Source organism: Chiloscyllium punctatum, chromosome 11 (assembly GCF_047496795.1).
Source record: "Chiloscyllium punctatum isolate Juve2018m chromosome 11, sChiPun1.3, whole genome shotgun sequence".
NCBI classification, from domain to species: Eukaryota; Metazoa; Chordata; class Chondrichthyes; order Orectolobiformes; family Hemiscylliidae; genus Chiloscyllium; species Chiloscyllium punctatum.
Window position 1 is genome coordinate 67,401,217 of NC_092749.1, and position 13,794 is coordinate 67,415,010.

Consider the following 13,794-nt stretch of genomic DNA (forward strand, 5'->3'; position numbering starts at 1 on the left):
TCTTGCTATCAAAGGACAGTCATTCTCACTTCACTCCCTAGAATTCTGCTAATTTGTCCATATTTGATTAGGAACTGATTCCGGGTTGCATTAAGATACAGACATTTTTGAAAAAATATTGGTCATCAATATGTTCATGATGTTTGGACTGAATTTTGCGCTTGATTTCCTACAACTTCACTTATTTGATGGAAACTTATAGCAGAACCCAAACAGAGCACTGGTGAGCAGATTGGTGCTGAGTAAGTGTCGCATGGTAGAATTGTTAACAAGACTTTCCAACATTTCTCTGATGATTGAAGGGAGTCTGAATGGAGCAACAATTAATCATATTTGATTTCTTCTACTTTTTGGAACAGGCCTCACCAGGAGAAATTTTCAAAATTGTTGGGTAGTTGGAAGTGTTGTAGCTGCACTGAAACATTTTGGCTCAGAATACAGCCCATCTGGAATGCACATCTTGGTGATGCAGCTGGTATTTGTTCCTATATCATTTTGTTGTATTCAATGCCTTCAGCAATTTCTTGACACACAAGCAGTGCGGCAAATGTTTTCTGAGGCCTGGAAATCATGACCATAGTGGGTTAATGGTATAAAGCCTGTAAAAGTGGAAGTACATAACCTCTTCTTTCAATACATAAGAACCAAATGAGAGGCGAAAGTAGATATTGGGCCACTCCAAATTGATGCAGGAAGACAAGTGCTGGGAGAGAAGGAAATAGCTGAACAACTTAATAAATACTTTGTGTCAGTCTTCACAGTGGAAGACATGAGTAATATCCCAACAATTAAGGAGAGTCAGGGGGCAAAGTTGAGTATGGTAGCCATTACAAAAGAGAAAGTGCTAGAAAAACCAAAAGGTCTAAAAATTGAGAAATCTCCTGGCCCTGGTGGACTACATCCTAGAGTTCTGAGGGAGATGGCTGAGGAAATAGCAGAGATGTTGGTTGTGATCTCTCAAAAGTCACTGGAGTCAGGGACAGTCCCAGATGATTGGAAAATCACTGTTGTAACCCCCTTGTTCAAGAAAGGATCAAGACAAAAGATGGAAAATTATGGGCCAATTAGCTTAACCTCAGTTGTTGGTAAAATTCTAGAATCAATCGTTAAGGATGAGTTTTCTAAATTTTTGGAAGTGCAGGGTCAGATTAGAACAAGTCAGCTTGGATTTAGTAAGGGAAGATCGTCCTGGCAAACCTGTTAGAATACTTTGAAGACATAACAATAAGTTAAACTAGGGAAACCCAGTGGATGTTATCTACCTAGACTTCCAAAAGGCCTTTGATAAGGTGCCTCGCGGAAGGCTGCTGAGTAAGGTGAGGGCTCATGGTGTTCAGGGTGAGCTACTGGCATGGATTGAGGATGACTGTCTGATAGAAGGCAGACAGTTGGGATAAAAGGTTCTTTTTCAGAATGGCAGCTAGTGACAAGTGGTCTCCTGCAGGGTTCAGTGTTGGGGCTGCAGCTGTTCACTTTATATATTAATGATCTGGATGAAGGAACAGGGGGCATTCTGGCAAAGTTCACCGATGATACGAAGTTAGGTGGACAGGCAGGTAGTACTGAGGAGGTGGAAGAAGGGCTCATGGCCGAAACATCGATTCTCCTGCTCCTTGGATGCTGACTGGCCTGCTGCACTTTTCCAGCAACACATTTTCAGCTCTGATCTCCAGCATCTGCAGTCCTCACTTTCTCCTTGCAGAAAGATTTAGATAGTTTAGGAGAGTGGTCCAGGAAATGGCTGATGAAATCCAATATGAGCAAATGTGAGGTCTTCCACTTTGGAAAAAATAATACAGGCCTGGACTATTTTCTAAATGGTGAGAAAATTCATAAAGTACAAAGGGATCTGAAAGTTCTAGTCCAGTATTCTCTAAAGGTTAACTTCTAGGTTGAGTCCGTGATTAAGAAAGCGAATGCAATGTTGTCATTTATCTCAAGAGGGTTGGAATATAAGGCAACGATGTGTTTCTGCAACATTATAAAGATCTAGTTAGGCCCCGCTTACAATACTGTGTCCAATTTTGGGCCCCACACCTCAGAGTGGACATACTGGCACTGGACCATGTCCAGCGGAGATGCACACAGATGATCCCTGGAATGGTAGACCTAACATACAATGAACAGCTGAGGATCCTGGGATTGCATTCATTAGAGTTTAGAAGATCATGGGGAGATCTAATAGAAATGAACAAGGTAATGCATGGCTTAGAAGGGTGGACGCTGGGAAGTTGTTTCCATTAGGCAGGGAGACTAGAACCCGTGGACACAGCCTTAGAATTAAAGGGGTCAATTTAGAGTAGAAATGAGGAGACATTTCTTCAGCCAGAGAATGGTGGGCCTGTCGAATTCATTGCTACTGAGCGCAGTGGAGACTGGGATGCTAAATGTCTTCAAGGCAGAGATTGATAAATTCTTGGATCTCGCAAGGAATTAAGGGTGATGGGGAGAGTGCGGGTAAGTGGAGGTGAAATGCCTGTCAGTCACAATTAAATGGCAGAGAGGACTCGATGGGCCAAATGGCCTCACTTCCACTCCTATGTTTTATGGTCTTATGGCCTCTTTAAATTAATTTACCTGCTGACTTACTGCCTCCTAAGATGAGTTTGGTTGCTTACCATTGTATCCCACTTGCATCCAAACTGAAAATAGATGAGTTTGAAATTTTTCAAATTTTAACAGCTAACTTGATGCAAACTCACTATTCTTGGTGGCAGGGTTAGTGGAGGGTGGGGGGGGTGGGGTGGGGAGGTGGGAGATCAAGTATGTTACCTGCTGATTGTCTTGAGCTGATTATGTTATTTTCAGTTTTATACAGTGATTCCTCACGTTATCAGATTGCACAGAAGCTAAATATTACCTGGTTGGTATAATGAATCAACTCAGATGCAATATTGCAGTCTCAATTTTAGTTAATTATTTTTCATTAGTACTTTGCAAACTCATTTTCATATCTGTTACCAATGATTGTTTTTATTATACATGACCCTTTGGCAAAGTTCCACCCTCTTATTGCTTGCTCTAATTTTAAGTGTTTTTAAGTGAACATCCCATCATATTGCCTCTCCATAGTCTGTAAGATTGTTCTATTTCCCAGGCCTCATGCAATTGCATTAGTCCTGATTCCTGCCTAAGCCTGATTTCAATGACTTGAAGACAGAGAGAGGTCGCAGATAAAGACAGAAAAGAAAAGCTACAACAAAACTTTTTCTGGCAGGACATTTTATGTTTTAATGAAATTCTTAATACCTTGTAGTGAAGGTGTGTGCTCCCAGAGACCTGGGAGTTAAAGCACTAACTGACATAAGTGCAATGCCAAGTCTGGACTTTATCTTTATTGGAGCCCTTTGCGGTGCTCCGATCATGTCAACTGTAAGAGGTGAACATTGGTCCTAGTATTTCATGATCGAGATCATGCCAGAGGAAGAACACAAAGCAGGCAAATCAGACCTTGATGCATTTATGGGTCAATGACCCAAAATAACAGCCTCAACTTGTAACAGGTCAATAAAGTAGATTTTTATCATTTGTAGGAATTTCAGATAATTGTTTGGCTCGGGTTGGTGTTGACAGTGGTTGGCAATCTCATGACAGCACTTAGTTGTAATACCCACAGTTCATTGTCCATCAGGACTACAATGCCAAGCAATTTGCAGCCCACATACAGAGAGAAACCTTTTTTTAAAGCAACATATATTTTCTGATGGCCTCAATAGAAAAACAGTCTCTGTTTTTAACACCTTGCTTTTATAACCACTTTGTCATTTTGTCAAATCTGAAACATCAGGTTGCATTTGCAAACCATGTTTAGCCTTGGCACAATGTAGTTTTGGCTTTGCATTGACACTAGGTTTGCGTATAAATTTGGTATTAAGGCCTGAACTGACAAGCAAGGTGCAATGAGACCTGTATCCTCTATGGGGTATCGATCCACGTTTTTTTGTTAGGTCAGCCTGTGACTCCAATTTCTAGCTATATTTATGCCACAAGCACTTCACAGAGAAGTATAGTGATAGTGCTAATCCACTTTCAGAGGAGCAATTAATTAGATTCTTATTTAGAGAAATGAGTCAATGACCGACAGCATGTTTTATGCACCATTCCATTTTTGTTTTGCTGTCTTGAAGTGTTACTGGCCCTTTAACTGCTGATGAATGTTATAGGAACTCTCATCAATATCAAAGGAAATCTTGAGACTGTGTTTTGACACTAAGTTATGAACATTTGATTTGATTTAGTTATTGTCATTAATATCTGGTTACAAGATACAGTGAAAAGTGTTATGTAGTTTCACCACTCTCCGGTGTCACCTGAGAACACAAAAGAAAAAAAATATACAAAATGAAAAGGCAGAAGAATGAAGAAATAAAGCAAGTGTTCAACTTTATAGTCTTTTTTGTTAAGTGCTCCATCATGGGCCTTGAACCTGGTGCTCAGGTATGAGTCCCCTTTACTGTGCTGCCACTGCTGAAATAAAAGTCACCATCTCATCTCCACCAATGCCCTTACCACTATGAATCCTCTCTGGACCTCATTAATGCAGAAAACACCATTGCTGCCAGACACTGAACCAGCCCCAAGCTCAACTCCACTGCTACCATGAATCAGTTTCAGGTCCACCTCGTCGATGCAGACACTGCTGATACCACCTGGTCTTGTACTGGGCTTTATTTTGTGAGTTACATATGTACCCTAGAGTTGCCAACTCTGACTGATTGCACTCCAGAATCTTTTGACTCCCATTCTCTTACCATTTGTCATCTAACACATTCGTCCTTGTGGTGCACTGCCTTGCTACACCAATTGCAAAGCAAAAGATTTCTCCATTATCAGTTTCTTTACATCCTGACATCTTTTTTGTAACTAATAAACAGAAAGAATCACAGGGCATATAAAGGGACAATGTTATTTTACCCTCCATGATTTACAGCAGCATCCTGGAAATTAATCTTTAATTCCCAGAGATTTCGGGCCAATCCTAGAGTGGTGACAACCCTAATCTTCTGCCATGAGCAAAGCTGTCAGCCTGTTTCTCTTGTACTTGCTTCAGTTGCTGGGTTTACATTGTATCAGGTTTACTTTCAGTTCTTAATAGTCTGAGAATTGCTTCTTTTTGCAGCACTCTATAGCACCTTTCGGAAATCAGGAAATTTTATACCACAGGTAAAAAACCGTTTGGCACATTGTGTCTTGGCATTAGGTCACAGATCATTGCCAATTTGCCTCCTCTTCACTTTTAGCTCACATTATTATTGATCTCAATGTTTTACCTGGACCATTATTTGAGGCTCACTTGGTTATGTATACTGCTGGTTGACATTTATGTAACTATAGCAAATGGGACTGTTGGAAGCTAGTCCTATTTAAAAACTGTATTCTACACGTCAGAGCCACATAGCCTCACAGCACTCAGTTGATGCTCTGAACTAAAATGAGAATCTCCCTATGAGCTGGGGGCAGCTCAGTGGCTCGATGGTTAACACTGCTGCCTCACAGCGCCAGGGACCTGGGTTCAATTCCTGCCTCAGGCAGCTGTCTGTGTGGAGTTTGCACATTCTTCCCGTGTCTGTGTGGGTTTCCTCCGGGTGCTCCGGTTTTCTCCCAAAATCCAAAGATGTGCAGGTTAGGTGAATTAGCCATGCTAAATTACCCATAGTGCTGGGTGCATTAGTCAGGGGTAAATATGAGGAATGGGTCTGGGTGGATTACTCTTTGGTGGGTTGGTGTGGGCTTGTTGGGTCCAAGGCCCTGTTTCCACACTGTAGGGAATCTAATCTAGAATAGAAATGTTATGGTCATTGTGGGAAGCAACAGTACAAATTTATCAATTCATAATATAATTATGATTTAACTTAGCATATCAACCAAAGCAAAACTTCAACCATGTGTGAAATTGTCCATACAGACCTACTGAGATTTTCCATTCCTTTCTGCATTCCCAGGATTGGCATTTGGGGAAACCATATTCGAGACTTTGATCTTTTTCAACAAGTTAGTGTTATAGTCAGATTCCTAGTCAGGTTCCTCAATTTATTACAGTTCTAGGTATTCAGGTCCCAAATGAAGAGCGATGAATTGGCTCCCCTTGGGTATTCACTCATCCCATCAAACTGGTCTCAACAAGGTTAATATTTGATGGTAGTTGTCTTTTCTCAAGGTTGGGGGATTTCAAGACAAGGGGGCACATTTTTAAGGTGAGAGGAGAGAGATTTTAAAAAGACATGAGGTAATTTATTTCACAACAGGGTGGTTCACATGTGGAATCAACTTCCTGAGAAAATAGTGGATGTGGGTACAAATACAACTTTTAAAAGACATATGGATAGATATATGAATATGACATGTTTGAAGGGATCTGACCAGAAGCAGGCAGGCGGGACTAGTTTAGACTGGGATTATATTCAGCATGGACTGGCTGGACCGAAGGGTCTGTTTCTGTGCTGTATGACTCCGTAACTCTTCCCTTATGAATATCTTTCTCCCAGACCCAAATAGACATTAAGTTTTGAAAGGAGCCAATTTAACCAGACATTCTTGAATTAACAAAAAGAGTGAATTTCTGAATTATTAAATGCAAAAGGAAACAGTATTGTAGTGCATATATACACTGCTTAGAAATAAGAGATGAGTCCAAAAATGTGAAAGTTAAAAAATAGATTTATGGATCAGTCTCTGAACTGTTTGCAAACAGTGAATAGTTGAACTTTGCAGAGAGCATTACCAGTAAATTTGGTGCTACCAGTAAAATTGGTAGTTGAACAGCCAAATTTCAAGATTCCAGCTTTGTAGAAAGTAGAAAGTCTTTACTCCTGGTTCCTTTTGGCAGTGGTGACTGGTAGCACTCAGAATTAGACAGAGAGAGAGAGAAAGAGAGAGAGAGATAAAGAGAGAGAGAAGGAGAGGGAGGAATACCCTTTTCTTTTACTTGCAATGCAGAGCTGTTTAAATGTGCTCAGAGCTATGACCCTAACAGCATACTGGTCCACCCTCAGATGACAGATCGCTAACACACATAGTCCAAGTATGTCGCTTGTTTTCAATCCCTGCCTCTGTGTATTTATGAAATTGAAAAATGCAAATATGTTTCTTACCCAGATTGTTGACTTCATGTACCATCACATTCATAGTCTGAGATATTCTCAGGAGATTACAGATTTGATTTATGGTGCATTTCTCCTTTTGAAGCTTCTTTATCCCTTCATCGGGGGTAACATTCTGGAGCGTCTCTCTCCAGGTAGCCACTACCTTTCCACCAGCAGACAAGGTTTGGGTGCGCAGTCCTTTTTTTAAAAGTCCATAAATAGCCATCAAAGATCAAAGGGAGCAAAGGTGTCTCCAAGTTAGGATCATGGTTGTGACTGTTAGCAATATTATTTTAGCTCATATTTCTGTCTGTTAGTGATGAAACCAATTGTACTTCTTGCTTCTCTGATGCACTCTTCAATCTCTCTCCCCCCACCCCCCCCCCCAACTTTTGGCCAGTACAAGAATACTGGTTCATTTCCTTCTCTTTCTGCTGCAATCTCTACAGTACGGGCAGTTCTCACAAGCATAACTGCATTCCATGTTTGTCTGGGGATTGCATTCCTGTCACCTTTCAATCATTGGTGTTTTATATGTTTTCCAACATATAGTCTCCATGCTACGCAGAGACTAACATTCACAAATACTGAAGCAAAGTGAAATGGAACTATTAAAAACTGTAGACATCTCCATTGTATGACTTATGGATTTACACGATATTTATTGGAATTTTTTTATGGTTTTCTTCATTCCATTATCAATTCCTTTAGTTTGTGAAACTGATTTATCTGGCTTTAATTTTATTTCATTTTTTTAACCTTCAGTCATTTATAATTGAGCACTGCTCAGCCGCTATCAAATAAAACACGCAGAACAATGACAAGATCTATATAAGTGCTGAGTGCTGATCATAGCAAGTGGATTCCCTCACTCCCCAAAAAAACTGTCCAGTGATTATTTTTCTGTTATGCTTCCAAACATTTTCAGGCAGTCCCCAGGTTGCAACTGGTTTCATTTTGGATTATGTTCATTAGTCTATTTGTACGCAAGCCAGGGACACAAGACATAAAATATAAAATGAATATAAATGCCAAAATAACCGTTCTTAATTATGAAGTACTGTTCACATGTCAGATCTTTAAAATTAATATTAATGTTCCTCTGTATGGGATCTCGATCATAAGTACAAGTGCTCATAAGTTAGATGCTCATAAGCTAGAGACGGCCTGTATACCATCATGGAGTGTGAGGAGTGAAGGCCCTCAGACAGGCTGCCTACACCAGCAGTAAAAATTAAGAAGGAGGTACACCAGTTAAGAAGTGATATGGCGTCTTGCTGATTACAGAGAACAACACTAGCTGAATTCTGTCAGCAAAACAGCAGGAGTTCCACTCACTAACTGGCAGTGTGGCTTGTCAGTACTGATTCTGTTGCACAATGTAACCTAGATACTGTACACCCTAATCATGCAAATAAACCTCACTGTCTAAAAAAAACACTAACGTGACCTGCTGACCATTAATATCCATATTTTGCATAAAAGGCAATTGAGACAATATTACCAATACTTATAAAAATGCACATGCAACAAGGGTCAATAAAGTGGCAACAAATAAGTAAGGCACCAAGGCTTTTCACATCAATTATTTTCAAAAATGTCACACACATTTGCTACTTCAGATGTATTAAATTTAATTAAACTTTGATCTTGGTGCAGTCATTTTTGAACTTGGTGTATATTAAGCATTGAGCTAAAATTAGCACTGTGGCCTTTCCCATATGACCATTGCTTTGTAAATAAAATGAATTACAAATGTCAGAGTGTGATGATCACTGACAGTTAATGACAAGGTCGGTAGTGCTGTCAAATTCAAATGACATGTCACACTTGACTGGGGATGAGACAACTGCATGTTCTAACATTCCAGGTAAAGAAAATGAGAACTGGTTCCTTCACTTGGCCTCCCCACATTCAGAAGGTCTGGGCTGAACTCATCCTGAATCTGTTGCGTTCCGAAAACAACTGCATCAGCCCCAGACACTGGGCCACAACAAAGAGGGTTTCATCTGGTTTAGAAAATAGAATGGAGAGTCTCTTACACAGCAAACAATAGGGAACGCTGTGGTATCTGAAAGCACAAGGCACTTGTGAATCTTCCTTTTCAAACACTCAGCTATGGTTATTGATTTCTTATTGACCTAAAGTGTCTTAAGTGCAGCTGTGGTTTTCTCTCTTATAGTTTATAAAGAAATTTAAGGGCAGTACTGGTTTAACATTGATTTTTCAGTCCCTAAAAGGTGCAGTTATACAGGCAATCTTGGTTTAGAGTCACACTCACCCTATAAAAAGACACCACTATTAAATGCCTATAGCATCATTTAATGTGGAAGACTCTGGAGTCCCTCTTGGTGATGAGACTCTCCGGTGACTGAAGCTGACTTTGCTATATGACCTTGTAAATGTTTTTTTTTGAAACAAAGATTCTGGCAGATAAAAGTACAGCAAACCACACTGAGCACACAATTAAAAAAATATGGAGAGTGAATGCGCAGAATGCAGAGGTTGAAACAAGTAACTTGCTATTAGAACAACAATGCTATTAGGTGAAGGACAGAAGTCATGAGGTTATTATTTTTAAACCTGAGATTTTATTTCTTTCACACTGTATCTGTCAGCATCATAAACAGAGAATGAAGGGTCAGGATAAGACAACATCAACTGTCAAATATTGATCTCATTAGTTTACTTTACTAAAGCCAACATTAACTGATGGGCATTATCCAGGTCTTAAGAAGAAGTGAACTTAAAGGGGAGCTACACATTTCTGTCATAAAAAAAAGCTTACTCAGCAGGGTCCAACATGGCAGTGTCGTGTTAGCCCGTCAGCATCTTTTCAACCTCAATATCTCTGAATAGTTATAAAAAAGTGTAAAGGTAAGCAGTTTAATCTCTTCAGAAATTGTGGTATTGAACAAACTGTGTTGGAATTAGCATCAGCCACCATCAGAGAGTAGCACTGCTATTGTTAGCAATCCAAGTTGCTCTGAAGCCTTACAATGACTGCTGTTTTTAAGCCTCTTAACCCTGTGGATTGTTATTGCCCTTAAATTTCATCTCTTCACCATGAATTGTTATGGGGATGAGCACCAGAATATACTACCGGAGGCTGCTGTTTTCATGCGAATGTACAGATCACTAACATTTTGGCACATGCTCTTGCATGTAGTATGTTCCCAATATAAACTGAATCTGTACTCTTAAGACTCCAGCTTCAGTTATAATCAGGTAGTTCTTCTATTAAGTGATGGTTGCATTCTTGTGCAACACCACATTACAGAAAAATTGCACTTTAGAAACAGTGCTTAAAGTGTTGACGACATAACCACATTATAGTCAACTCACATTTTAAAAGCTTGTGCTTTCAAAACTACATCTTCAATCTGTCAATTGCATTATACTGAATCCACGTTAACAAAACGCACATTATCGCAGAGTGACCTGTATGTGAATGATCTGTACGATTGGATATCATGCACAAACAGTTGAGAAAGAATTTCAAACTCGTGGATGTCAATTACCTTTAACTGTTCAGTGTCAAAGGTATACTGTGTTAGAAAATTAGAACTGGGTAAGATGAAGTTCAAGCTCATCCGCTACCTTGGAGTTAGTACAGAGTTTATGGGTTCTGTTAAATATGTTAACAAGGCAGATAGGAATTAAAATCATACGCTACAGAGGTCTTTGAAGCTGATCTGTCAATATTCTGAGAAAACAGCAAGCTACAAATTGAACAAGCTTCCATTTGTATAAGATAACGAGTGCATCTTGTAATTCTCTGCCACACTGTTCCAAAAGATGGACGTTGATATCCTAAATCAATGTATTGCTTCTTTTGAATCTTAGCTGTATTATCAAGAAGGTGCTGAGAACAGGTCATGTTCCACAAAGAGGGCGAAATGCCATATGATAAGATCTCCTGATTGCTCTTGAACACAACCTTACCATTGATCCATAAAGACCATTGGCAGAGGCCATTGAACTTCATCGTCAATCTTGACCAGAATATGATGCACATCCAAAATGAAGTATATTTAAAATGGAAGGCTGTTTTGCTTGTCAAGCTGTCACCTGAACAAAAAAAAATTCACATGTTTCTGTGAGCTATTTTATCAGTGTGACTTATTTGCCTCACTTTCTTCTATCTATGTTTATCCTTCTCTCATTGATTTGTGTCTGTTTTATACTGTAATTGGTGCAATTGCTAGTGACACTTTTTACTGCAGATTAACTTGTAAGGGAAAGGAATTTGACTAACAACTGCTACTTTGAAAGGGTGAAGCACAAGCAACAAGATATGCAACAAAGATTGCAGAGAATAACTTACTATTTAGTTTTTGTATCATAATCCTCAAAAACCCACAAAGCAAGATTTTAGTGATTCAGTAAACCACTACAACTGAGAGCTAAATTGCCAAAATGAATTAATGAAAATGAATTAATGAACTTTCATAGCAAAAACATTTGTATGGTATCATTGTCAGTCGTATATTCTATTTGTACTATTTGATTCACTACCACTTCATTTCCCGGAAGCAAATCTTTTATTTTGTGTTTATTCACTTCTCTGTCTTTGGGGACAATGTTAATTTGGTTCACCAGAAAGGAAATCTATAGTAAACTCCTTTGTTGAAATCTGAATTTCACACTAACATTCCTTGAGAATAGAATTTCTCATGTAGACATTACAGTGGGATTTTAACTCACTGCCCTACTCAGCTGCTAAGGAGTACATGGAAGAAGTTAAAATGTCAGAATTCTAGCTCCCAGTCCAGTCTCCCACATTGTCGTTTGTTGTAATATTAAAGACAGCGACCCATAGTATCGATCTGGTTTGTGTAGCTGGCACGCAGGTACTGAATTAAGATTCAGAACTCATCATCACTACTCCAATAAAATCTTCTCTTACAGTGGGGACGGTTTCTGTACTATCTGCAGCCCTGCAGTAACGTTGCAGTAGGGAACATCAGCTAATCAGAGGATATCAGCCAGATACTTAAAAGTTTTGCCAGAGGTCCTTGTGGGTGATGAAGAACAGAAATACACTCCCCAAACCCAGTAAAGAATGCCTGAGATTTCCCTACACCCCCATGTCCATTTACTATGGAACCTGCTTTTCCATCAAAAACCCCTTTCCCATTGCTCATCAGTTTCTGCTGCTAATGACCACAGGGACACTTTTGATAAATATCCTCTTGTGGAAGGATTATGACACAAAAACTAAATGAGAAGTTATTCTCTGCATTGTATCATTTCTCATTGCAACTACAAGTCCTATTCCAACGTGCAGGTCAACTAGTGATTTTTATAGGATTTCAGAAAATGTTAATCTAATAGGCTTTCAAATAGGCAGGACTTCCCTGTCCAAGACTATTCCCTATCCTGCTGACTGTCTTGCCTATGTTGGGTGGTGAGAGGAGATATTGGCTTTGTTGTAATTTCATTGTAGAACTAATCCAGAGGCCCAGGTTAATGCTTTGGGGAAATGGCTTCCCATCCCATCATGATAGTTAGTGAAATTTTCATTCAATTAATATAATCTGGATATGAAAGCTGGCTGAAACTATAATTAATGGATGTAAAATTCAGTCTGGTTTACTAATGCCCTTTAAGCAAGGAAATCTGAAGTCCTTACGTAGTCTGACATGTATATGACTTGAGATCTACAATAATATGTAATCATAGGATCCTCTCAGTGTAAAAAGAGGCCATTTGATCCATAGCATCTGCACCGAATGTCCAAACAGCATCTCAGCCAGACCCAGCCACCCCAACCCTATTCCCTTTAACCCTTGCATCTACCAGTTTTCTGCGCAAAGAACTCTTCTGAGATGTACGTTTAAGCACATTTTTGGTGACTGGCACAAAGCCAGTGTTGGTTTTATAAAACATTGGGCTGCATTTACCTCCTTCCTGCAGAAAATGTGGACAATGACAAGTCAATTAGGAAAGTATGACAAAACAAAAAAAATTCGAAAATTTGAGAAAAAGTCCAGTTTTGCATGCAAGGTTTGAACAATTTGATGGGAATCTTACGAGTGAGTAGCAAGAGACTATTTGCATATATCTGCATCTCATTGTTACCTTTTCTTGGCTCACTTAAATAGTTTGCTTTTCTCCCACACAGCAGAGAGAAATGAGATAATTCCTGACATGAAAGACGGGGGGTGGTGGTGGTGGTGAGGGGTGGGACCTGGAAGCTTATGACTTGCCCTTCTGCACCTCCACCTTAGCCAGTTTTCCCAAAATCACAGGGCACACTCCAGCTCAACACTCTCCTCATGACCTGTCCTACCTGCCAATCTCCCTTCCCACCTATCCACTCCACCCTCCTCTCTGACCTATCACCTCCATCCCCACCGCATTCACCTATTGTACTCTTTGCTACCTTCCCCCACCCTCCTCTCTGACCTATCACCTCCATCCCCACCCCATTCACCTATTGTACTCTTTGTTACCTTCTCCCCAGCCCCACCCCATTTATCTCTCTACCCTGCAGGCTCCCTGCCTCATTCCTGATGAAGGGCTTTTGCCTGAAACGTCGATTTTCCTGCTCCTTGGACGCCGCCTGACCTGCTGTGCTTTTCCAGCACAGCTCTGATCTAAACACTCTAAGTAATGACCATTCTGCATCTTTTGTCCATGGAGGTTGGCATCAGACGTGCACCAGCCCCACCACATCACCAGGGCATATTTCTGACTCACTTAGAAT